This window comes from Sabethes cyaneus, chromosome 2 (genome assembly GCF_943734655.1).
Source record: "Sabethes cyaneus chromosome 2, idSabCyanKW18_F2, whole genome shotgun sequence".
Lineage (NCBI taxonomy): Eukaryota > Metazoa > Arthropoda > Insecta > Diptera > Culicidae > Sabethes > Sabethes cyaneus.
This window is the reverse complement of record NC_071354.1, coordinates 178,640,384-178,667,961: the sequence shown is the minus strand read 5'-3', so window position 1 is coordinate 178,667,961 and position 27,578 is coordinate 178,640,384. Positions and strand designations below refer to the sequence as shown.

The window sequence follows — 27,578 nt, the reverse complement described above, 5'->3', positions numbered from 1 at the left end:
ACATGCGCGAATTCTAGAGGTTTGATTTGTAGAAGATGAAATTGGCTCGGCAGTTTTAACTCAAATGGTCTATTTTGAGTGCTGGAGAGAGGTAAGTTGCATATGAGCTATATTGCCAAAGCTCCGAAGCAAGAGGAAACGCATTAAGATTTTTTGCTTTTTTTTAATTTACCGGTTAACTTTAACGTCAATTGTGTGTGACGCTTGACCGGTTTTTAATGTGAACGCATTCATACCACCGGGGTACAGATTACAAATGTTCAGATTAAAGAAGGTCATACCAACGGGGGTACACGGTATAAGAACTCAAAGGACTAATACAAAGATTAAACATCTTCGCAAACACTGGCCAATGGAATGTATCCGCAGTTTTCTGAATTCTGAACAGACATTTATATTTTCCGGATCGAAAGATTCGGGCTCAACTAGTCTATATATATAAGAGCCTTGTCTGTAACCAAAACCAGGCCCCTGATAGGGCGCCATATTTTCATGGTAAGAATCGCCAACATTAAGCAAAGACTCAAACCAATTATACCAGATTGCATCCAAGACAGCTCTCATGTAACTCTCATTGAGTTACATAGCGTTAGCTTTACATAGTGTACTTCCGATTCGCTCTCAATTAGACGCAAGGCGACGCACGCGCGTTACAGCTAGTTAGATTATATCCACCTAAAAGTGATATTTTTGACGGAGGGGACGGTGGAAGAAAATAATGAAACAGAGATGTTGATAGTGTCTCCAGAACTAAACTCCAGATCCGCAGCGTTACAAACCAAACTCGAATGCAAGATCTTCGGCCAGTATTTTTGCTTGCAAATTTTTGAGAACAAAAACACTCAAACTTGGGTTTAATAAGCAGTTTACTCAACCATACTGCAATACTGCAAATGGGTGAGAATCGGGCTGATCGATTATAAGCAGCTGTGATGTCGTCCTGAAGGAGGGGAGAGTTGTACCGACTACAACCGTTTCGCTTCAATTGTTAAATTATTTTAACTTATCAGTCATATTCATCAGACTTGGCAACTTTTGAGTTAGTTAACAAAACGATAAACTGTGCCCCAGTATTTGGCGAGGAAAATTGGAACTCGAAAAATTCGTCGACCTGCTGGGATATCGAACCTGATGTCAGTACCATGAGGGACAACCGACCGACAGATGGAACCACATCCTGTGAATACAGTGTGCATGAAAGCAATTAATTCGAAGAAATATCGTTCAATTTGCCGCTGTTGTTAAACAACCGCTATTGACAAAGTTAATAAGTAAAATTTCATGCGCGACCGAAAGTATAGAGGCCATGACCCTGCACTTTAGCCGTCTTTTCCTTACCAGTCATGTGATACTCCTTTCGTCTCCAGCGTATACTCATGAATGCATTATTAGCATCGAAGTAAAACAACATCATTTGTATTAAGTGTAGATAGTTTTAAACAACGCTCCATATCATTCTGTTGTTATTTTTGCAGCACTGTGAGCAAATGCGACACTCACTTGGAACTTTTTGCTGCCCAATTTGTCATTTTCGAGTTTCTAATAAGCCGCATAATACAAATTTGTACCATTTTTGTGATTCGTTTAACTTATCTCGCAAAAAAAGTCAGGGTAGTATAGATTCTTACCTACTTGATGATGAAATTTCCATGAATTATAGTGGCATTTCCCTATACCATTATTGATTTGGTACAGTAAAAGGAATTTGCATGCATACAAAATATATCACCCCTCCATACGAAGATTCTTTCATCATTGCGAATTCCATGTGTATCAGAAAACGAGATATGTAAAGAATACCCCCCGACTGTTCCAATTTATGGATGATCCACTGAGCAGTAGCAGTCAGGGTAGGTGCCCTGGGACAAGCGAAATATACCGTGGCATATTCTTCTCGTCATCTCGGATGGCGCTGTTGCTATGACAGTCCAACCTCTTCCAGTATCCCTGTCACTCCAACCGGCAGGCAAGATAGTTGAATTCGTGTAAAAGCTGAAGAAACATAAACGAGAGCATCTTTGCCGGCAAACTATGACGCAAAAGTACGGAATATCTTACATATTCCGAATGCACGGCTGCTGCTGCTGTGAGGTAGAAAGCATATTAAAAATAAGCATAACAAGGCGAACATGAATCCAAGAGAAAATTGTCGGAAAGAATGTTGGCAACACCTTCTCGTACCTCTGCCACTCTGCAGCAAGCAGGTAGGTAGCGAAAGAAATTCAAAATGCAACAGCCCCAATGTCCTGGATTAAGGTTACCAGGAAGAATTCGTGCCATATCCAAGAACGCGGGGGACCGTCGTCGTCGTTCCGCTACCGACCGTCGGTCGTCGTGACCATCTCGTCGCGTCATACTTTCTTTGAATAAAAAGGAGAGCATTCGAGAAACGCTCTTACCTTGCTTGCTGCTTGTTTTGTCGGCTGTGGTTTAGTTGGTCCGTGAACATTCGATTGCCATGTGCTGCCAGCTATTTGATCAGTGCCGGAAAATTGCACATCCCCTTGTAGTTGTCCTCCCGTCGTCGATTGACATCGTTTTCACGGTTCAGCAGAGATAACGTCGGATCAGGAGTGGGTTTGCTCGGTGTACCTCTACTCGGGATGGGTGTTAGATAATATTGTCCAGATGCTAGTCTGCTTCTGTGGAAGGAAAATGGCTTGCGTTGATTTAATTTCTACAATTTATACAAGTACGGAAATATTTTAGTGAAAAATAAGTTTTTTTGATAGTTCCAGCTTTTACAATGAAATTTGACACAATGAAAAGTTAGCATTTCGCTTCTCGAGGTTAAGTTTCTATAACTGACAAATTTTCTGTGTGATTTTTGTCTTTGTTTAACTTTTGTTCAATTTTTCCACAAGGCTGTCGCGCGATAATCAGCTTTGTGCGTTATTGCGAAATTAAATTTGCTCTCACTTTGTTCCAACCTTCCTCTGATACATTTAACTTTTGAGCTGCAACGTCCCAACATTTTCGGGTCGGGTTGGGTCGAATTTCGGTTATCACCTACAATCCGAGGACATACACTGAGGTATGAAAAAACGAATTGCAAACAAAGATTTACCTTAATTCAAGTATTAAACACACAAACACTGAACTCCCCAAAGAGATCGGCTGTTGCTTTATCCTTCCATTTCCTTCCTGTACGCGTGTTAAAGCACTTTTACAAACAGCGCTGGCTGTCCTGGTTGGCACCGTTGTTGTTGTGTACATGTGCTCAGGCAGAAGGATTAACAGACAGGTGAGCTTCAACGGACCAGCCAACCATGCACGGTGTCCTTATTGTTCGCTTGCCGTGCAGAACCTCAGCTGTTCTGCTGCTGCGGTGGGTGGGGCCGGGCATACAGCGGCCATTATACAATGCAGCACACAAGACACACAGTTTTGAATAGACTGAATAAACAAAGCAAGTGTGACTCCCACTAGACCCTGAGTAAACGGAACAGTGGGCCCGCGTCGTCCGCATGTAAAAACAATCAGCATTCTTCATGCAGGCGACCGGTTATCGCCGGCATCCGTTGGTCGCCTTCCGTTGCATTTCCATGTAACACAACTGAGCGTCGGATGTCGGATGCTAGGCTGGAAATTCGCTAAAATTAGCGCCTTTCAGCTGTCCGTCCAACTGACTGCGATGACATTGATTCAAATGAGGAATTCCACGTTGGTTGCGGTTCCACCGGTAGCGCAATAACCACAGCAAAATGCTATTTGAGTCCGCACATTCGATCGTTGATTTAGAATTCTCTAGTTTTTCACGTTTCTATACTATAACCAATTTTATCTGATAGTAATAGAGGGTTACCAATATAATGATGGTATTGAACGTGCGTGCCCAAATCGGACTTCTATTCCACTACTACTCTGCCAAGGGAATGGATTGGGAACCGAAGCGTGCAGTTTTTCAAACCGAAACAGGCCCTCCAACTGCGACATGACTAGCGTCGATTCGCTTTTGTCTGCAGTTCGGAGCTGGAATCGATTTCCCGGAATCGATGCTCGAATCGCCGATGTCCGCCCCGCATACTAATCAGCCGGCTGAAGCTGGTCGCTGTGCCGCGTCGTGCCGTGCCGGCCGTGCTGAACGTTATTGGAAGACTTGCACTTTCTTTGCCGGCCCGTTTAGCTGAACGCGGTTCGTAATTTGTACGCTCCATCAAGGCGGGTTGGTTCGTATTCGTGGCACGCCTGTCGTCTGTCTAAACCAGTAAGGATGTGCCGGATCACTGCCTGTCTTCGGGGTAGTAATTTTTTCGTACAAAATAGAAACGCGCATACAAGTTGGCTTTATTTCCCCAGCAAAGGGTTCTTCTGCTGATTCCAATGGAAATGGTTATTTCGCCGTTGGCATTGAAGGAAATGAAGTCAGCAAAATAATCGATTGTTACTTCCAGCTAACCCGGCCACAACTGCTACGCATCTATTGAAAATTCTACACGTACTGTCAACGATTGCAGTGTCAATCAAGTCTTATTGGATTCAGAAGGCTTTGCTACTTGAGAATTTATTTTAAGTCGCTAAATTGAAAGAGATAACCATGCTTTATCGATTTGATTATTTCCACTGAAAAACGAACTCTTTCTGCGCGCTTGATGCTCAGGTTAAATGCTGCGGTGAAGCACGTGTCAACAAAACTTCCTGTGAAAATGATAAACGACTTTGTCACGTTCATAAAGATTCGCAATATACGAGCAGTACGACAACAATGTTGTACGTCAACCGGCTAAAAGCAATGTCCGGTCGAGGTCGATAAGCATCACAAAGCGCGCGATGCGCTTTGTAGGTGTTTACTGAATGTCGTAGCTTTTGTTGTTGTTGATACAGCATATGTATGTTGTATTCATTTATGTGTCCATCGATATTCGCGATCAGGCTGGTCTTGTGAGTTTTTGTGGGCTCGGTTTACCATGTGCTAGATTATTATCGTGCGAAGAGCAGAGTCAAAGTGTTTTTAATTGTTCAGTGGAAATCGTAAATTTTGAACGTCTAATCTAAAACTAATTATTTCAACTTATATTCCACACGTACTTTAGGTTAAGTGAAATACGAAATTTATTCCTAAAACCGTTACGTAAATGCTACAGAATAGTAATTGGTGTTCTTTTCTCTCTTTTCTTTACAGGTAAGCATGACAACCGGATATCACGCTTCCCACTTTTTTCATGTTGCGCTCTGCTGAATACATTCAGAAGTTGGTTTGGATTATTTATTCACGGTGTAAAATGCTCTCAAAAATCTACATTCTATTCAGTTAAACAGCGCGACGTGTCGCTTCATTGATTGCTTCACCCTGCGGTTTGGACACCCAAGAAGGTTACTTTAATTTATCTTTTATGTATCTTGGACATAGTTGTTGTTTAGTATTTTAGAATTCGTTATGAAAGGTGAAAGATTTTATTTGCTTTGTAGTAATTGTAATAATAATGTAATTGTAATGTATTTGTCAGGCGAGAAATGGATTGTACAAATTTGATCATGAGTATCCAGAGGTCTGAAAACTCGCAAATGAATATATACGCCTAGCATCGGCAAACGGTTTTATCATGAGAAAACAGCGACGCGAGTGGTTCAATTCGCCTAAAACAATGAGTCATATACATTCACGCTTCATAGCATCGCTGAATATACGAATATCGTGTGCAACGCAAAAGTGCGAAATAAGACCTTCTGCTGCTTGTAAAACCACTAACACTACTTTAAACTATTCCCTTTTCGTTGTAATATTATTTTAAATACTTTCCGGCGTCCCCGGGTATCCTATATCCGCTAAATCGAACACACTCAATGTTCAATATTGAATTTTTGAACGAATTCTGATGTTCACAATGAGGTTCTGTTCGAGATAAAATTCAAAACTGATGCGTGCATTGTCGGCAAGACAGGCGAATAGAGTATGTTCATGAGGAATGTTTATCGATTCAAATAATCACTTTTTCGTGAATTCTTCAACCGCTGTGAGTATCCGATTAGTAGCCCATTTTGGTTTTTAGGATCCAGGTTTCATGAAAAATTCAAAATAATCAATCATTCCAAAAAAATTCAATAGAAATTTTCCGATTTCCTCATTTTTTATTCAAAAAATTTACAGTTCATTTTTTGAGCCAGCGAACCATTATGGAACAAATAAATGCAAGAAAGATTTCTGGGTGATCCAGAAATAGATTTGGATTATAAAAGGTTTTTTTTCTCTAAATTACTGAGAAAAGCTTCTTGCTTTTTTATGAAAGCTAGGGTTTGGTTGGAACTGAATGAAGCACGACGGAGACGACATACGTTTCTGTCAAAATTGTGAATAAATAGAGAATTTAAAAACAAAAAATTCATCTTGATCAATCTACGGATTCGATTAAGACACTCATGGAAAGAACATAAAAATAGGGTACTGTCGTTATCGTCGGGCCACTGTTATGGTCGGGCCATCACGATTTTACAGTTTTAGTAACTCATGATATCTATAATACAACCATTGTAAAGCTTCTTACTGTGATAGCTAACTTTTCACAATATTGTGAGTTTCAATCGTGTATTCAAAACACCCGTACTGAATTCAGTGACTAATACCCCTATTCTGTATTTCGAACGAATCTTTATTTCGTTCGACTTGTTTCGAACGAGATGTTTGGCCATTTGATTTTGCTAGCGGAAATTTCGTTCGAAATACCAATTCGTTTGAAATATAGAATAGCGGTATAAATCTTATAAGAAAAGTTTTCCAGGCGCAATGAACTTTTCTTCAAGAATTGATTCATGAAATACAATTATCGAGATAAATTTTGAATGATGCGTGTTGTGCTGCACACGAAGACTATAGAAAAATCCCCTTCAGTAAGGTGTTTGGGAAGGCTAAGGTGAAATACTAGAAAAGCGCTATTTGTAAAGGTCCGGCCAATTGAGTAGTCATGGTTGGGCCACCATAATTTTAAGCGTAGAAGCGCAATAATCGCTAGAGAATGTCAGTCACGTAAACTGTGATGAAATAAAGCAAAATTAATACGATGAAAACCTAGATTTTTGTTGTTTTTTTTTTTTTTTCATTGTAGTTGTACACTTCGGAAAAGGCGTTTGTAGCAATATTGATTTTACAAGATCGCCAAAATTTCGCAAAAATGCAATTAAAAATAGGGTATTTTTACCTATATGAGCCATTGTTCACGGAATTTCAATACGTATGTCTTAGATTTTCTGCGGTTGCCCAACCTGCACAGCATGGCCCGACTATGACAACATTTTTTGTCTTCACGTAAATGCCTATAACTTTTTTATTTTTCAAGCAATCAGTTCAAAACTTTCCGGAAATATACCTTATTCTTAGACCTTTGCAACGATGTATTTAGATTTCCTAATTTGAAACATCCTTTTGAAACGAAAGTTATGGGCGAACCCCAAAACGTGGTCCAACCACGACGAAGCTCCCCTACTATAAAAAAAATACAAAACTGGCATAAAAATTCTATATAAAATGATATACAGCTGACACAAACCTGTCTCAATACTGAAATAAAAATTAAATCAAAATGGTACAGAACTCGTACAAAAATGACACACAAAACTACCAAAAGTGATAGAAAAATAATTCAAAAATGATACGAAAATGATGCAAAAATTACACAAAATGATACAAAATATAACACAAAAATAGTAGCAGGTACAAACTATATAAATAATTAAAAAGTTACAATGAATGGCACGAAAATAGTATGAAAAATGAAAACTAATTGTTTCAAATATAAATGTACCATATGAAATTACACACATCACACAATAGGAGAAAAATGACCAAAAAATGATTAATAAAATTACACTCAAGTCTTTTTTTACACGGGGGATACGTGCCGTGTAAAATAAAACCGTTTGAGGAAAACCTCGTTAGTTCCAAAAATTTTGTAAAAAAACCGCGTTAATTCAAAAATTGTCATAAAATAAACCGTGTTAATTCAAAAATCGACGTAAAAAACCGCGTTAATTTAAACCCACCAAAACCGCTCGAATTTAAAAATCGCTGAAAATTCGAAAAATAGTGTAAGAAAACCGCGTTAATTCAAAAATCGTCATAAAAACCTCGTTAATTCAAAAATCGTAAAAATAAACCGTGTAATAAAAGACTTGAGTGTATACGAAAAATACAAATACTAATACTAAAATGACATAAAACTAGCCCATAACAGCGAAAATAATACAAATAATTCAATAATACAAAAATGACAAAGCAAACTCCATAAAAAATACATGATTCTCAAAAATGATACGGTCCCGGTGGAGTGGTTAGCATTCGCGCCTCTCGTGCCGAGGACCCGGGTTCAAATCCCAACCCCGCAGAAGTCACGAATGACCCAAGTTGTTAAAGTGACTAAAATCTAACAAAAAATGATACAAAAATAGTAAGAAATGACATCACTATGGCTAAAAATTGGCGCAAAATTTGTACAAGAATGATACAATAACGATACTAAAATGATACAGACGACAAACAGATATGACATACCAAAATTCAAAACCAACACTGTAGGCTAAAAGAATTTAGACAAAGACGATCAACACTTTGTAAGTAACAAACAAATTATAACTCAGACAACAACAGCTAATAAAAATACACATTATAGAAGCCCTGATGAAGATCCAAATCCGCGATCGAAACGTTGGCGTGAAAAGTAAAATCTAGCGTCTACTATAATTTAATGGCTGAACGGCCAAAACCACAATCACTAGATACATAAAAATTACTGCGAAATGGCACAAAAATTATGCAAACACTGATATGCAAATAACTCGAAAATCACAACAATGCCTACTTTGTTGGCGACGGTCCGTTATCAATCCTGCGCCGAATGCAATATGGTCCTACAATACTGTCGGTTCTGGGTTGTCGTTCTTCAATCCCTTCGAACAACCTGAACGTGCATCGTCTTCGACAGTGTACATCCATCGGGTGAGGGGCTCCTTCGGAGTCTACGGCCTCTTCCTGGTTCTTTGCTGAAAATGGTTTGAGCCGCTCTTTCATCGGGCATTCCTGCCACGTGTCCAGCCCACCGAAGCCTCTCACATTGTACTACTTTCACTATATCGGCATATATGAACAGTTGATACAGCTGTTCATGCATCTGCGCTACTTTCCATTTTCCATTTTGTCACTAAGTATTGAATGCAGAATTTTACGCTCAAATACAACAAGCATTTGGCGATCAGCTTATCCTTTAGTGTCCATGATGCATGTTCGTAAAAGGTCACTGAGAGAAATAGTGTTGTGTAGAGTGCCAATTTTGTGCGAATTTGCCAACTACGTCAACTGCCAACCCTACTACTTCATATCGTACCTGCCGCGGCACCAAAATCATTTGGACTATCACGTTCCCTGACAACAGCCACGCATATCGCTTTGGCGGTGTTAATAGTAAGCCATGATCTATTTTGGAGAGGAAGGAACAGTCCGATGCGTAGAATGATTAATTTGATGAACTGGAAAATTTCGGTATACTCCAAAAATATATCGGAGTGTGCGAACTCACACTCTTTCGGTTGGTACCCGAATAATACCTAATTTTGTCATTTTATCATTTCCCGTAATCTCACTGCTTTCAATTTAGATTACTTTAGATAACACTGCTTTACGATTGATACCTATGATAATGATGTCATCCACAAAACCAACAAACATGCAAGATTTCTTGATGATCATCCCGTTCGCTTCCACGTTTGCTTTTCGCACTGCACCTTCAGTGGCAATGGTGAATAGCGGGTTAGAAAGTGCATCTCCTTATTTCACGAAAGCGACTGAGGTCGCTAGTCAAAACTAGTTTTGATAGAAAACTATATTCTAGTATCATTTTCCACAGCTCATTTCGTTTGACAGAAACGTACGCCGTCTTAAAGTTTACAAACAAATGATAATTCTGCAAGTCTGTCTAGTAACTAACGCAGGGATAAGATCGTAGTGGAGCAATCCTTACGAAAACCAGCTTGGTACTCACCGAGGTGGACAAAGGACTCCGCTAACGGTCTCAATCTACGAGAGGATACGATACGAGAGACCATTTTATACGCAGAATTGGGCAATGTTATGCCTCGAATACTTGAGACACGATGTTCTTTTTTAAAAATAGGGCAAATGACGACAACTAGCCATTTGTTCTTTCGTCTAGATCCTGAAAATGATCCGATGGATTGCTAAACGCTCACTCCCCGCTTTTAGAAGTTCGTTTGCAGAAGTTGACGTTTTTTCGGCTCACTAATTGATTCTTAAGCCTCCTATTGTGTTGCTGACCCGACAGCTTGACTATCGCACACAAATCTTATCCTGTTGCTGCTAGTCTCCGTATTCCCTTTTTTGTTCAACAACATCTGGAAGGTTTGTCGTTTTGTCAGCAGCCAGATTGCCAGCACAATGATTGCACGTCACACAAACCAATGTACACTGTAAATTCAACACGTCATTCGGAACCAACTCAATTCGCTACAAAGTGTCATAGGCCCGGAGGTGTTCTGTAGCCACAAAGTTATCGAGTCTGCCTTGACAATTGAGTGGTAGTGGATTCGAATCTTAGTAGAATCAAACCGTTCGATGTTGAGTGACCTTAGCACGTTGTCATGTCCTGTACAATTTCATCCGTTTCGTATTTCCATCATCGTTGTTTGCACATTACCGGGGTTGGGATACCTACATCCCGTTGATGGAGTTATCATCTTAGGTGTAGCTTGCATTTTGTATTCTGCAGGTCGCTTCGAGACAGACGCTGTTTTACCCGTCCCTTACCTGGAGAACAAACGCTCAAGTTCGCACCCTCTAACTTAGCTATCCAGTATTGAGTATGTACTTGAAACATTTCAAGGTATGGCCATCGATCGTCATCTTTTGGCTTAGACTTGCAAGAAGGCTATCCTAGGCCTAGAACTATATTTGGCGCTCCATGCACGTAACCCCCTCCATCTCATGCCCTATAAAAGTACCACAGATGGCAAAAAGATACAAAAATAATACCGAAAAGAAGTAATTATTATAACGATAGCATTTCCGATAGACGAAGGGAATTGTCAAAGAAAGCAATGAAATAAAGGTGTTTTATGGTATCCATAAGGTGGGATAAGACAGGATGGGAAAATAGTGGAAAATTATATGAAGTAAGGCCCATTTAAGCAGCCCTTACTAGATTGGTAGTTAGTTATTTTTTACCAAGCTAGAAGATTTCCACAAAATCAATTGGCTGAAGTTTTTAGAGCATTACTAAGGTAGAATACGAAACCTGAAATTAAATAAAAAAGAAAACTTTTCCCCTTCACCGTTCTTCTACCGTTCCCTCCGTAAATTGTAAAATTTGCCGTTATAGAAGCCTCCCAGTTGGCTTCGAGGTATGACGCTGGCCTAATAAGCCCGTCGTCGTATGTTCGAATCTCGACTGAGAGAGGCTGTTAGAGTCAATAGGATCGTAGCAACTGGCCCTGCAAGTCTCGGAATGTAACACCTAGGCTTTGCTTTGCTTTGCTTATTGAGTAAAACTTAAGCCAAATTGAATGAAAAAATATAATTTAGATGACATGGCGATAAAAGCCACTGAAATTTGAAAATAAAGTTTAAAGTGAATTTACGTTAAATTCTGACTTAGAGATCATATAAAATTAAGATAAGTTTTAGATAATATTAAACTCAGTAGAAGTAACTCACTCACACTCGAGAAAATATCGGTTCGAGAATAAAAATTTAAGGTGAATGGTTGCATTGTTGCCGTGGATAAGTTTTTCCTGAAAACCATAAAAAAGAAAACTTTGTTCACGACTTTGACCCAGGAAGAGCCAATATAGCGTAAAAAAATCGGAGCAATTTAAAAAAAATTTCCATGGAACTGCTATCCAATAAACCTAGAACGGATGGGTTAACATATTGTAGGCTATCGAAGTTCGACATGTGTCCCTGGTTGGCGAAAAACTTGCTATGCCTCATTGCCAGACTTTACTTTCATTGATGATAAAAAGTATAGTTGGGTTATGATTAAGTCGGAAAAAACTAGTATGATTTGAGTATTATATTTAAAACTGTGCAGTGCACGAGGTGTTATGGACGAGAAGTTAAAGGCAATAATCCACGAATAACTTTTTTGATTGCTTAAAGATTTGATATGGTAATACCATATACCAAGCCAAGCGAAGCCAAGGGTACCAAGCGAAAGAGTGTGGGTGCGAGCCCCATCTGCCATAATACATTTTTGGTCTATAGCTTCCTCCCTTTCCAAAATAACTATCAATTTGAAGTTGATCATTAATTTTCGTGAGATGTAAAGAAGGACAACAACAGAATATATTTTAAGTGATGCAGTAACTCGTTAAGACATTCTGTAAATCATCTGGAATAATAGTCTTCATTCTTCTGATCAAGTGCCGATTCGCACTTTTACCCCACTAGCGGGACAAAAGTGCGACGCTCGAACCCATGAAATTAGCACAGCAGTTGCTAACAAAACCATATTATCTTCAATCTGCGGTATGTTTCGGTAAGGAATATTCTCAATTTGCACCTTTCCTATTGTCCGTTGGTGTATTGCGGCCTCCGTTAGATCGAAACTTTTCCAAACGTTTGTTTTTTTGTTTCATTAGCGGAAAAACATTATTTTCCTTTGGCCAACATCTGTACAGCACACAGTTTTCTGCAGATCTTCCACTTCTAGAATCTGTAATATAGTGCTTAAAGCTGTATATAATTAGTTATACATTTTTGCCTCCTCCATGAATCGCACTTTTGCCCCGTCCATAAATCGCACTTTTACCCCACTAGACGCTTGACGGGGTTTGATTAAATTATGGAAAACCGAAATATATTTTGTAAATTCTTTTCACCGTCTTTTTAAAACAGATATATGAGTAACGTAAAACGCTACTACAAATTTTCAACAAGTAATATCCTCCTGTTGATATCGCATTTATCATTTGTACGAAAAATTACATCAAAACCACCCTAAAATAACATTTGCACATAACTCAGCAACTATGCTTCGTAAGCAACCAAAGCTTACGTTAGATTCAAGCTGTCAAAGTAGTCACCCATCCATGCCAATGTAGTCAATTAACTCGGAATCTGCACCGATAAATCATTGAATCGCACTTTAAGGAGGGTTTACTCTATATCAACAACAAAACATCTTGTTGACATCTATGCCAAAGATCACAAGCAGACGCGAATATTCCAGTTTCTTTTTTTTTTTTTTTTTTTTTTTCAATGAATAGATTGTTAATTTTGGATACGTTCCCACAAAAAAATAATATTTGAAAAACGATCATATGAAATTTTAAAATGTACGTTTGTTTAGCAGTCAGTATATTTAGAAAGTTCCGTTGAAATTGGCCAGAGTCAATATAGAATAGATTAACCTTTTGCTACTCCGAAGAATAGTAGAATTATTCTACTCACAATATACATTAGCACCACTGATGCAACTGAATTGGCCATTTACCAACTTACTTACTTTACTTTTTTGGCGACAATCCGCTTATCGAATCTGGGCCAAATTTAGGCGTCCTCTTCACGCTTCTCGGTCTTGGGTTGCCACTCTCCAATCGCCCCAAACGCCCGCAGTTCTCGTTAGCATTCCCGTCAACAACCATTCACAAACTACATTGCAATATTGAATTCCAAAATTGTTTTAAGAAAAAGAAACAGGAAAGTTATCTTTTGAATAAAATCCAATTGAATTAAAACCTCAGAGCCGTAAACCTACTCATCCACACTACCACGTGTTAATTACACACAACACGTTTTTTCAACCAGGCGGGCGGCGCCGATTACGTATGATGAAGTTGGTGTAGCTTTCATTTAGACCACCCACGGACGCACCTTATTGTCGGTATTCTGGTCTCTTTTGACTCGGATGAATAGCAATAACACAAAAAAACACCATTGTTTTGCCGTCTGGGGGTCTGCTTCCAAATATCCCGCAGAACCCCATCCAACAATTTTTGGATATTTTTGTTAGCATTGTCAACACTACTCCCTAGAGGAACAGAGAATGGGTTCACGTATTGTCGTTTTTGAAATGAAATCATTTGATGAAAAAATCATTTCATGAAATCAGTTTTTTTATTCATCGAAAACATACATAGATCAGTGAAAAGTTCCTTGCTTTATTGATTATGGCACAAAATACATTTTGAACTTTGTTTGATAAAACAAAATAATGTTTTTGTGAGAACGGTTTTCCGTGTGGGTTTTTTTTATCTCAGTTAGAGTCAAATTTACCATGCTGGCTTAATAAACTGGGCGAGAGTGCTAGAGTCAATAGGATCGTAGCATTACCCCGTAATTGTCCTATACTCTAACAGCTGGCTACGAATAAAAATAAAAGGTCAAGTTGCGAGCGCGGATTGTAGCACTTGGGCTTTGATTTTTCTTTTTTTAACTCATATTCTTATCACTACTGGAACTGGTAGAATACAATTCTTTGTTTATTCTATCGAACTGGTAAAAAAAACGGGTGCCAATTTATCAATCTCTTATACTCTGTCACAAATTCTATAAGCTGCTGAAACTTGAAAAGTATTTATTTAGTTCAACCACAACTATTCAATCGCTTGGTAATTTGCCAAACCATTTTCTAACTCTCTTATTGCCTACCGTTTTGTTTACTTTAAAGTTTCAAAGGATTTTTGTATAAATTTAGTCATTCGAAACTAGGTCCTAGCAAGCATCTGCGCAAAAAAATCTAACAGACATGTCATTGTTGCAAAAGTTTTCCTGTCAGCATTCCAAACCTCCCCCAGATCCGCACCGCACAATCAAAACGAATATAAGAAATAAGCAACCATCCAAAGTATAAGTAGAAGCAAATATTTGCGTACGTCCTTCGGCTTTCTTCCTTGCCAACAGCGAACCGAATCCTGCGAGCCTGCCTGCTTGCCTGCAGGGTGACCGAAATATTAATCTTACACTTATAAAAAGATCTTCCGCCTTCGTTCACCAAGAAGCTCCGGAGCCGTTTTACTTTAGTTTAGTTATTCGACCGTCAAACAAGTTCTCGTTCTCCTTAGGTCACCCTATTCACCACAAGTCGTTATGTCAGGACACGGTACTTACCACACCCGACCCGGACCAAATTTGTTTGCTTGCCTCCATTTCATGGCTGGTGATAACTGGGTTCTGTTGGAAAATCGCAATTCTTTTTCATCGCACCGAGACTTACATTAATTGGAATCGAAATTAAATCCTAACCAAATTAAACTATCGCAGAGCTGCAACAGGTAGCCGCCCTTGATGCCCTGGCTGACCTTGGCTGGCAGAAATTTCAATTTCCCCCGACGGAAGCGTTAGATTGGATTTAATAACTTTGTTATCGGTGATATATTTTAGTCATTTCCTGTTTCTGTTTCTTTTTTTTTGTAACTTCAGGCTGCTAACTTTTAATGAAGGTCAGTCTGCTTCGTTGTTTCGTGTCCCGTAGTTAAAACGAAAGGAAGTGTATGGTCCCTTTGTGCCTACCAAGACACACAATCAGGTCATTAGGATTTCGGTTTGATTGTCACTGTGCAATTATCGACAGACCGGCAGCAGAACATATCCCCGGACAAAAATGAGTCCGTATCTATTTGGGTGTATCTATATTGAATAAAGGCACCAGCAGGTGGTTGGCATTTGCCTAATGACAATGTCCTCTTCGATGACTTTGGGTCTTTCGTCTCTGTTTTCACCATTTCCTGTTTCATTGCAACCAACCATGAAGTGATATAACTGCTCTAGTTTATATGAAAGACTTTGAAAGACAAATAAGGTAACAGACAGACATATATAGACCGACAATAATAGAATCTGCAAATTTGAATAAAGGTTGTAAAAAATTATCTTAGCTGAAACCCAGCAGAGATGCAAATTAAAAATAAACCTTCATAATCGTATGGGCACAAAGAGACTTTTACAGAGGCTACTCGGAAACGAATGAGTGGAATTGAAAATTGGCTCCCGTGTTACCTGTACCTGTTGATGGAAGTGTTCATAATGTGTCGTATTATGATTGTTGATAATACAAATTAAATTCTGTGCCTAATTATGCTCATTTGAATGTGTTTCCTCGTAAAAACTTTAAAGTGAGGCACACAAAGATGGTCGCCAAAACATCATTTTAGATCGGATTTTCTACAAACTTTCACGGAATCCAACTGCAACATTATAAGTAGTTAAATCTTGCCCTTGACGCCACTCATACTCAAATTTTGGGTAATACTTTTACTCACCGTTTCTTTCAAGTCAGCTTTTTCTCCAATATCTTAACTGTTTTACAAAATCTGGCCTTCATGATGGCCCAAAACTTGTCAATCGCAAAGCAAAGTTTTGGTCAATTCGGTGAGATGACGACTTTTGGTACAAAAACAACATTATTAGCTTTGTACCAGTCTAAATCTGGCCGCGTAGCGATTCCAAACAGCGTCCTGCCTCTATTTCGTCAGCCTATCTCTCAGTACAGCTCCCTGGCGTGGGTTTTGGCCACCGTGTTTTGTATATCGTTCCAGTTCAGTGACTGGCACGTTTCATCGTTTTTTCCGTCAAACCATCTGGCTGCTTCGCCGCATCTCGAATCGAAAGTTTTGTCCGGCGTTTGGATAGGTTTAACACCTTGCTAACCTTCATTAGGTCAGGTACCTTCAGTTTTTGGTCGCTGCCAGACCGCCGCTTGGTCCCTTCGATTGACGATTCCAGATGCTTGGAAGAAGTTCCTCTTATTTCCGATACTCATAAAGGAAGATCTTGGTGACGTGGCCGTGGAATTACCTCCTTGAGCAGTGGATCTAAACTGCTTGAAATTTTTATTAGCAAGCAACTGATGTACGAAGCTAAGCGACACATTTCCTGTGATTACCACGAATCGAGATCACCCTGGGTTCCCCTAGGTAGCAACCACGGACCACTATTATTTTCCTTATTTTTAACGAAGTTTGTGCTGTACTGCTGCGAGGATCCAGACTGCCGAATGCTAGTGATCTGAAAATGTTTGTACGGATCAAATCTTTTAAAGATTGCAGTGAAGTGCAAAATTTAATCGACATTTTTCCGGAGTGGTGTCGAAACAATGAGCTTTTCATTAGCGTGCGCAAGTGTTCGGTCATCTGTTTTAGTCGCCAGAAAGAACCTATTATATGGAACTACCGTATTAGTAACGAAGTACTGAAAGGAGGCCTCCCAGTTGGCCTCGAGGTATGATGCTGGCCTAATAAGCTAGTTGTCGCATGTTCGAATCCCGACTGGGCGAGGCTGTTAGAGTCAATAGGATCGTAGCAGCTGGCCCCGCAATTGTCCTGCACTCTAACACCTGGCTGCGAAGTCTGTCGCATAAAACCAGAAGGTCAAGTTACGATAACGAAATGTAGCACCTAGGCTTCTACTGAAAGAAGTATAGGGTATGTTGCTGCTTCGTCGTAATTGTCTATTCCCGTTCTATCCAACACAAATTAATAAAAATATCAACATTTTTTATCACACAATGCAAAACTAGTTATTCCCTGATATTTTAGTTTGTTGTCTATCATACGTGATCAATCAAAGTGAGCAGAGATCTATTTAAATGCTTTTTATCATTAAACAAGTCCTACCAGCCAAATTTTCTACGTTTTTTCATGCGACGAAGGAGAAAATGTCGACTAATCGTTTTAATTTCCGTCATTCATAAATGAAAATAACTCACGCAAGGGATTGTCGTTATTCTACAGCCAGGAAAACTTGCCTGACCTGCAGAAATTTTGCAGAATAACATTTGTCATGCCTTCCTACACAAATATATGCGCGTTAGCTTCGTAAACATTGTTATCATTTTTAGTTCGGACGATGAAAAATTTTGATGGACGGATTTTAAAACGGTACGACGAATTTAAGAAATAAAGTAAGTTGCGTAATTTCAATAATATGCTATAATAATCGCTTTTCAGTGATTTCAAAGTGCACGGATCGGAAGGTCAGTGTGGTTTAGTCAAATCAGCATAAGAACTTTTGGAATATTAATTAAATCCATCCAACAAATGATGAAAATTAGAATAGCTTTACTTACTACGACGGGAAATAGAAATAAACCCTACGTAATAAAAGACTTGGGAGTGCTTTTTGATATGCGCCCCTGTTTTCGGGAAGTCTATTCATATTTTATATCAAAAACCAATCAAAACTTTGAATTCATATTTGGGGACTTCAAAGAATTTGCAGATCCGTATTGCTTAGGTGCTCTGTACTTCTCTATTGCACGTTCTGTCCTAGAGCATGGTGCTGTAGTAAGGGTTACATTACACTGAATTCGGTCCTCCAGATTAGCAGCTGTTCAAGTCAAGTTCTTAAGGTTTGTTTTGAGATTCCTACCGTGGCAAAATCTTTTACGTTATGGTCAGATGAATTGATGTAAATAAATTAAAAATTCCTCGTATGAGTTGACCTCCCAGGACGCCGTCGAATGATGCATCCCTAGGTGCTCGATCCATCTGTGAGACGCAGTCTCGCAGTCAGACGCAGAGTTTTCCACGAATTTCCTTCTCTATAACCTTCTCGATAACCACTAAACAGATTATAATGAAATTCTGCCAACGTAAACATTACCCCCCTACCTAGTCTCAGTCAAAATTTTATCAGTTATTACCCACACGCTCTAAAGTTACAAATTGATTAATGTCTCACTTTTTTCCGAGTACAGTTTTTTTTGAAGAAAAATCTGTGGAAGTCATGCACCTATAAAATATTTGTAGACCTAAATGTGATTGGCAATCGCTCTGAATTGAGTACTACCTTATTTTTTCTATTTACGCTACTGAAGATCTGTAAAGTTTGTTTTATTAGTGAGAACTTGAAGCCCTTGTGTCAGTAGTGGCCCCGTTTCAGCGAGAATTACTCAGTACTAGACTTGGAATTGGTCTTGAAATAGGATTTTGTTGTTAAGGGGTACTTAGACTACTTTGTCCATTGAATTGAACTTTTGTACTATTGAAATAGGTTATGATGGACATTAAAACTAGACTCAAATTTGAACACAAGTAGGATATAAATTGAAATGAAATTGGATTTGAAATTATGCATGAAATTGAACGAAAACTTGGAACTGTAAATTTAAATTAGACTAAAAATTTTACTTGGGATTGATAAATAGCGGAAATTAGATTTGATGTAGATTTGGATATAAAATTATCTTGAAATTGGACATGAAATTAGATTCGAAATTGGATTTAAATTTGAATTAGCACTAATCTGGATTTAAAGCATATCTTGAAATTGAACTGAAAATTGGACTTAATATTGCAACTGACGTGAAACTAAATTTGTATTTGGATTAATTTGAACTGGATGTTTTACTTCAAATTACTCCTTGAAATTGGATATGAATTTCTTTTTAAAGTTGGACTTAATACGTCAAATATGTTGGACTTCAAATTAGAATTGAAATTGGGTATTTGTTTGTTTACTGATTTTCTCGAAATATTTTCAACGCCAACTAAAAGGGGTCTGTGGAACCAACTTTTTTCCAGAATTTGAGAGAAGATGTAGCAATCCTCGAGGATTGAAAACTATCCAAAACTAATGAAAATTGACTGTAACAAACGAATCAAATATCCTGCCATCGGATTCCTCATGAAATTAGCTTACTTGTGGCGGAAAAAGATCAATTTTATCCCAGCTGTGGAACCCAGAGTTATGGACATCTATTCATTTCGAGGTAAAATACCGCTCTTGGCAAAAACTGCCAAAAATAACGGGTGACAACTAAAATTTTGGAATTTTTTTCTTCAGCTGTCAAAAAAGACAAAGATACATGAACAAGATCTGATTTACCGAAATTAAAGAAACATTATCCATTGTTGAAGAACAATTAGGCCATTACAAACATTTTATAAAGTTTTTGTCCTTCCGGTGTTCGGTCACTAAAGGGGGGGGGGCGAAAAAAAAACAAAGTGAATTTTTTAATCGAGCAAAAAAAAAACTTGGGTTTAAGCATTTTTATTTAAAGTTTAAACGTAAAAACCGAATCTGTTCTTACTTATAATATATACGTTATTATTTTCTATGCAAAAATCTACGAAAAAAGACAAAAACGAAGGAAGACTTTTTTGGACGATTTTCGGAAATTCCATTGTTCGAATTTCCATTATTGTTTCGTGCTAGAAACGTTAACTTGTACACTCATTTTTCGAGTTTTTCAGACTGTAGAGCCCACAGACACAGATTGATTTTATAAAACAAATTTTGACTCATATCCTACAAATTATTTTTCTGCCCCCGATTTTTCAAGCCAATTTCCAAGGGGGGGGGGGGGTGACAAAAACTTTGAAAATGATTTGCAATGGCCTTAGTGTACATTTGAAAACGACCCGTAATCGGCTGTTCTGCGAAGCTTTCGTTTGACGTCGAAACAGGAGCGTTGTACGGCCGGCATGTCAACTTTGCGAATGCATCTCTTGATTCTACCAATCAACTGTTTGCAATTCGTGGTTCTCTAGTTATTTTTGTACACCAAGGAACTCAAAGTCCCGAAGAAATCTTCGACTGGGCGCACTGAGATAGATCTTTCGGGTGGTTACGGGTGGGCGTGGTTTTTGGGTAAAAAAGGGAACGAATTATTTCAGGAACGATTGTGTTTTTTTGACGTGATGCGATGATGCTCTATCCGGCCAAAACACGTATTGTCCATCTGCATGATGTTTTTGTAGAAACGGGATCAAAATTTTCTTCAAACATTCGTCTGGTGCATCTAAATTGATAGCCAAACCAGAGAGCTTGTTGTTGAAGAAACGAGAAAGAGAACGATGACCTTCTACGTCCATAATTTTGGCTGGTCTTCCACTAGCTTGCTTGCGAATAGTTGTTGGGCATCTTAGGATATGGTAAACTGTCGAGGCCGCAACATATTTGCTTTTTAAATGTTGTACCGTATACTTTTTGCCGAGATTTCTGTGGCAGTTCGTAGAAGTGTACAATGCGCTCCCGAAATGCTTGTTGTTTCGACGCAATTTTTTGCAAAACTGGGCAGGCATAAACAAAATAAAAAATATTAACAAAAAGAGAAGAAAGAGAGCTAACACATACATACTCTCATTTCTCTCTGAGCTCGTTTGTTGTTGAGCATAAGGGCCGCGAAAAAATTTTAGTTGTCACCCGTTAGATGCGTGCCGTAATCAAGCATCATATCATTGGAATTCTCATAAAAATATCATTTATTTGATATCATGACTAGTGGCGACCGTGGGTGTTCTTGTTCTTGTTCAACTAGTGAACAATACAAATTAATATGCAGCTTTTATGATCGTCACATTTCTATACAAACATATTTAAATCATTTTTTTAAATAACAACCAAATTTTAACTATGAACTGAAAGCTTTTTATTCCAGTTTATTTCAATTGAACCAAATAACAACCTTACTGCGATGCACACACGATGGTAAATAGGCTTATTGCTTTGCAGATGCAGATAGTAAGTTGTTCAATAGTATTGCTGAATCTGAATGAGAAAATTTTGTGAATAATGATGCAGATATGGCAATCGCACTGTATTTTCATATGGAGTAAAGCTTATTTCACAGTCTTTTGTACCTCCTACGTTGACACTGAATTAACACCAGGTACAAAAAGTTGGTATGCTTGTTCAATGAGATCGCTGAACCAACGCTCTCGTCGTGTTGGACGTTTTACTCATCAGCTTCGTAAATGATTGACATAGTCTAATCTAATCTAATCTCACACTAACGCAGCCAATTCTTGAAAGCATCTTGGAAAATAACCAGATTACTGGAATTAATCATTTTTCTTGTTAACGGCCAGGACAACTGCGCAGCATGTACCGCAGAGAGAATTCCAAAGAATCAAGTGGAACTAGAAATAATACCTAATTCCATTAAACTTCTTGAAATCAAGAGAAAGGAAGAAAGCATACCAAACGCTTCCAAACGCTAGATAATGATTCATGTACCGTCGTTGCGAGTAACTTTGCTAATAAAGGTGACTAATAAAGTGACTGAAGACCCTTGGGGATAAACTTATGGCATTTAGGCCAGAAGCCAGAATTGGTCAAGGATATAGCACCTTATTTCGCTCTCTGAAAATTGATTAATCCACTAAAAATATTAGTTTAAATAATATAACACTTGAAAATAAAGTCGTGTGGTTCAATGGTTGTCTAAAGCTACAGTTGTAAGGTTAGGAACTGAAATCCACACGACCCGCACCTCCTAGCTTGGCTACTTAATTGGAGTATTTTCAGATAAGACCACGTGGAGGCGACAGGTAGGAGCTTGGGATGGATAGAGATATGTTGGGTGCTTTTTTCTAGTGTCCTTCCCCATCTCATACCCTTGGGTTTGAAATGACGCTTGACATAGAGCTAAAAATTAGAATTGAAATTAATTAAGTTGCATTTAAATTGAATTTGAACTTAAAACTGGATTTGAATTTCGAGTAATTTTAACTGAATTAGAAACTGAAACTATTTTTATGCAATTTATCTTATAATTTATCGCAAAAATAACGGACGATTACTTTAATAATTGTGGGTTTCCGAGTTGTAGGAATAATTTGGTTTTACATCAAATTTTACAGAGAAGGCTGAGCACTTGCCCCAGCGTGCCTCAGTCTGGGTTTGTGGGTTTGGGACAAATTTTACTTTCAATCATTTCATAACAGTCGTCTTCTTTTCTTTCTGGACATAAGATGACATTCTATTTTTGTCATTTTCGCCGTACCTCTCGATGACAACTTTGAGTTCTGTTTGAACCACCGCGTTCGGATAAGTAAGTTTTAAAATCAGCTGTCATTTAAAATGCAATGTTTCTTGACTATGAATTTTGTAAACGTCGCATTTAGAAATAAGCCACGATTTAGGAAAAGATCACTTCGAATCGATTCTCGAAACTTATTAGGTTTCACTACAATACTGCTTCTTTGTACGTGACAGAAACACAAAACTCCCAATAAACATACCATTACACTATCTAAATTATCGATCGCAACGCCTTCAAATCCATCACAGCCTGAGTGCTTCAATTATTCAAGCTGGAAGTTGAACTGATTTTCATGATAGCAGCAGAATCGAAACAACACACTCTAACGCATGGGAAGTAAAGTTGGGTGGAAAACCGAATCGGAAATATTGATAAAGTCTCACAGCAATTGAACGTCGACGGACGGACGGACGAACGGACGGACGGACGGATGGACGGATGGTCTGAAGCAGTATGTCTTTCTTCTTCCCCGGGTACGTCTGCCCATCATCACCCACCACTTGTACTTACATGTTTCTTGTTGCTAAAGTTTACGTACATATACCGCCGGATAAATGCACACATCGGCCCATATGGAAGGCCAACCGGGTGGCGACGACGTCGGTCGGTCGGTCCCTTTGGCCATATGTTAAACTAACTAAAAAGCGAAGCTTTATTTGATTGAAGCATGTGATGATTACGATGACGATGATGACACACTCTCGGCATGGGCAATAACAAATCAACCCCAGATGGTGTACGAGTGGAGTACCTACCGAACGGCGATGGGATTTCCGTGAGAAAAACTAATCAACGACAGACAGTGTGTTGGTTGCGTATTCGAAATCAGTTGGGTTTGGGTTGGAAACCTTTTTTTTTTGGGGTTGAACTCTTTAAAAAACGTGATTGAGGATGACAGCGCAAATTTATACATTTGCGAAGGAGGTTCTTTTCAGTTTCTAAAATCTACATGGTTTATTCAACGAAAAGTGAGTTTGTTTAGCATAAGCAATCCAATTTAGACCGCAGCAGATTGTGGAATCGCTTGCAATGTTCGAACGAAACTGGGTTGTTATCAACGCCTACGCAAACGTTACCGGAATGCGTGGGTGCGATCCAAAATAGGGCTAATTGCGTGCATGTGAAACAACACTCTTCGATTATGATGGACAGCCAGCTAGCTATTGGTGCCCGGTAAAATCCCTATCTCATAAAGAGATGTTCGTCATATCAGGCGAAAATATTGGCAACTCCAGGCGTTATTACTGCCACGTGCATGTGAGTGTGTATGTTTGTGTGTCAATAACATCAGCTCCGGTCTGGAACAATTTCCCTCTGTATGTGACGGCTCCTTGTTTCTGGAATTATTCATTAATCACGTTGCAGTATGGCAACTGGGGAAATAAGGCAAGGTGGCGAGAAAAACGATGAAATCTCCGTAGGAATATTTTATTGATCGTGTAAAATTTTACGGTAGACTTGCAACGTTTGACATGTAAATTGGTTGTGGTAATTAAACCGTGGGATAGTACACTTTAAGGACAAATAACAACAACCCCAGTTCGTAAAATAAAATTTGGGAAAAATAGCAAAAAATGCTATGAATTTTCAGAGCATACACGATAGTAGCTTATTCAACCGCTACACAGTTAATTTTCAGGAAAGAAGCATTCAAGGTGAAACGGTACTGAATCCAAACATGGCCGGAAAAATGGCGCCCATGTGAGGTCATATCCTCACATGGGCACCATCTTTCCGGCCATGTTTGGATTCAGTACCGTTTCACCTTAATAAGGTATTAAATAACAAAAATGTTTGTCGGGTGTACAAAATAATTGAGCTGAGAGAAATTTGTAGCCCAGGCCTAAAATAGAAGACGGCCGAATGTCCTGTACTCTGTTGTTAATTATGTACTTGGTTTGCTCAATAGTATCGTAAAACGTTGCAGATATGCGCACAGAGTTATATAACATACCGCTGATTTCACATCCATAAGAGGATATAAATGATGATGAACGTCAATGTCTTCATTATCATATACCTACTACAGCCATTTGAAACAATACAATGCAAGACAATATTTATTCACATATTTTCCTGATACCAATGATCGTCTTCAGCTAACTAGCAATTATAGAGGGTAAAAAAATAATATGAACATTTTAATGGCTAGATCATTAATGCACTGCTAATTCTGCACCCAAAACTTCTGTCAGTATATCTTTTACTCCACGGTAAATGTCATTTTCCACTAAAATCATATTTCCAACAAACTGCATGCGTTCCGAACCAACACAGGCTACATCCCTATTGTGGCTTAGAATCTCATCGGTTCAAGACAAAAATGTGCATCCCATGAAAGATTAGAGTGAACAAAAAAACGATGGCAAGTTTTGGGTGCCATTCAGTGAATTTCATTTTAAAACCACATACTGTGAAATGCCATCAGGGAGACCAACGTAGCTTACATTAATTATTAACTCAATACCTTGCCGACACACATAGGTACCTACGGTGGTAATGCACCGTACTCTTTTCAATATGTCTGAGTCTGCTGCTTGAATTTTTACGACACACATGCGTAAACCCACAGGCTGTTACCAGACTGACTTCCCTGTCGTCCTGTACCTAGCAGTCGGGCATTGCATAACGCACGAAATTCGCCTGTATCCAACATTGATGGCTGTGCGACATCCACATGCCTTTATCCTGGGGTTTTAAAATCGTCATTAGGCGTAGGTATGTATGTTCGTCAATGTGGCCCTGTCGATGCAAATGAGAAGCGACAATAATAAAAATACAGCAAATGACAGCGGCAGTACTTTATACGTGTGGGGATGGAGACGAATAACATAAGTTAATGGGAAATAAATGTCACAATTGAAGTGCTGGCATATGGTCTGATGACACCTCGGTACGGTTGACATAAGTGATGGCTATATATTGCCTTTTGCAGCTCGGAAAGGATCGAAAGTTCATTTATTGTACGGAAAATGTAACCTTGATGATCACTTATGGGCAATTATGGGTTACGCGTTAGGCTGGAATTGACATTGATCAATTCGGCTATTAATTTCCCAAATTTTTCATCTTAGGTACTTATCTATCTTATGGAAATTTATATTGCTATGGACTCGATTATCCGGGTGAATTTTTTTAAGTTGATTCTACTTTGACAACTGTTGACTTTCCGCCCTGAAATTATAAAATTCTTTTTTTTATTTAAAAATTGTTGCATGTCATAACTCACGATTCATCATCATCATCATAATCATCATCATTGTCAAAATCAACATTATCATTATCAGTGAGAAATCGTAAGAAAGGAATTTTCTGGCTTTAGGAAGGTGAATAATAAACATGCATGAAAGTTCATAAACATAACATGCAAAAAACATTAATATTTTGTTACGGTAGTTTGTACAATCAACGGAGGAGACGATAGAAAAAAAATAATGAAACAAAGGTGTTCATAGTATTCAAAAAGAGTTGGACAAGACGTGAAGGCGAAAGAGCGGAAAATTAGAAGAGGGAGAATCATTGAAGCAATGATTATAATGTATATGTATCGTTCATCTTTACTCTACTATCTATAATGAAATATAATCGTCTTAATATTAATTTTAATAGTGCATTTTTGCAACAAAATAATTGCTTGCTTACTTAGTTGGCCTAACGTCTTATGACTCTGGTCTGAGTAACGTAATTCCTTCATATAATTCGGTCAATGGCAGCTGGTCTCAAGTTCCGCGGGCACTTAGGGCTCGCCAGATCTCGTTCTACCTGGTCTTGCCATCTCGGTCGCTGTGCCCCTCTTCGTCTTGTTCCTACCGGATTCGATGCGAAACCCATTTTTGCAGGATAGTTGTCCGGCATTCTGGCAACTTGTCCTGCCCAACGTATCCGTAACGTAGCTTTAACCACGTTCTGAATACCGAGTTCGTCGTAGAGACGCGCGAGCTCGTGGTTCATACTTCACACCGTTCTCTTGCATGCCGCCAAAAATGGTTCCTAACACCCGCCATTCTAAAACTCCGAGTACTCATAGGTCCTCTTCTAGCTGTGTTTACGTTTCGTGCCCGTAGAGCACAACCGGTCTAATTAGCGTTTTGTACAGTGTGCAGTTTATACGGAAACTCAGATTGTTCGACCGCAAGTATTTGTGGAGTACGTAGTAGGCCCGACTACTTCTGATAATATGCCTTTTAACTTCACTGCTGGTATACGAACTCGTCGTCTGCGTCAAGCTCATTCCCGTCGATTACCATGGTACTGCCCAAGCGGAACCTGTCGCACTTGGTCCTGCCCGCCAGCATTTACTTCGTTTTAGATGCATTTATCTTCAATCCAATCTTCTCCGCTTCGTTTTTCAGTCTGGTGTACTGATCTTCCTCAAATGTTCTGCTGACAGCATCTACGTCGTTGGCAGAGCAGTTAAATTAACTGGATTAATTGAAAATTGTACCCTGCATTTCGATCACCGCTCGTCTAATAACACCTTCATGTTGCGATGTTGAATAGCAGGCAGGAAAGACCATCTCCGTTTCGAAGTCTTCTGCGAGATTCGAATGGGTCCGACAATCCACCCGAGATTTTCAAACAGCATTGGATCCCATCCATCGTAACCATGATAAGTCTAGTAAGTTTACCCGGAAAGCCGTTTTCGCACAAAATTTTCCATAACTCTTGTCGGTTTACACTATCATATGCGGCTTTGAAACCAATGAACAGGTGATGCGTGGGGACTCGGAATTCGCGGCACTTCTGGAGGATCTGCCGCAGAGTGAAGATTTGTTCCGTTGTAGACCGACCTTCCATGAAGCCAGGCTGATAACTTCCCACAAATCTATTGGCTATTGGAGATAATCGATGGAAGATGACTTGGGACAGCAC

At 38.9% G+C, this 27,578-nt stretch overlaps 1 protein-coding gene across 5 annotated transcripts in view; it reads left to right on the top strand.

Moving 5' to 3' along the window:
• The window catches only part of LOC128738940 (tyrosine-protein kinase Src64B), a 169,496-nt gene that overhangs the window by 106,475 nt on the left and 35,443 nt on the right, over positions 1-27,578 (top strand). The gene's annotated exons all lie outside the window — the stretch shown is intronic.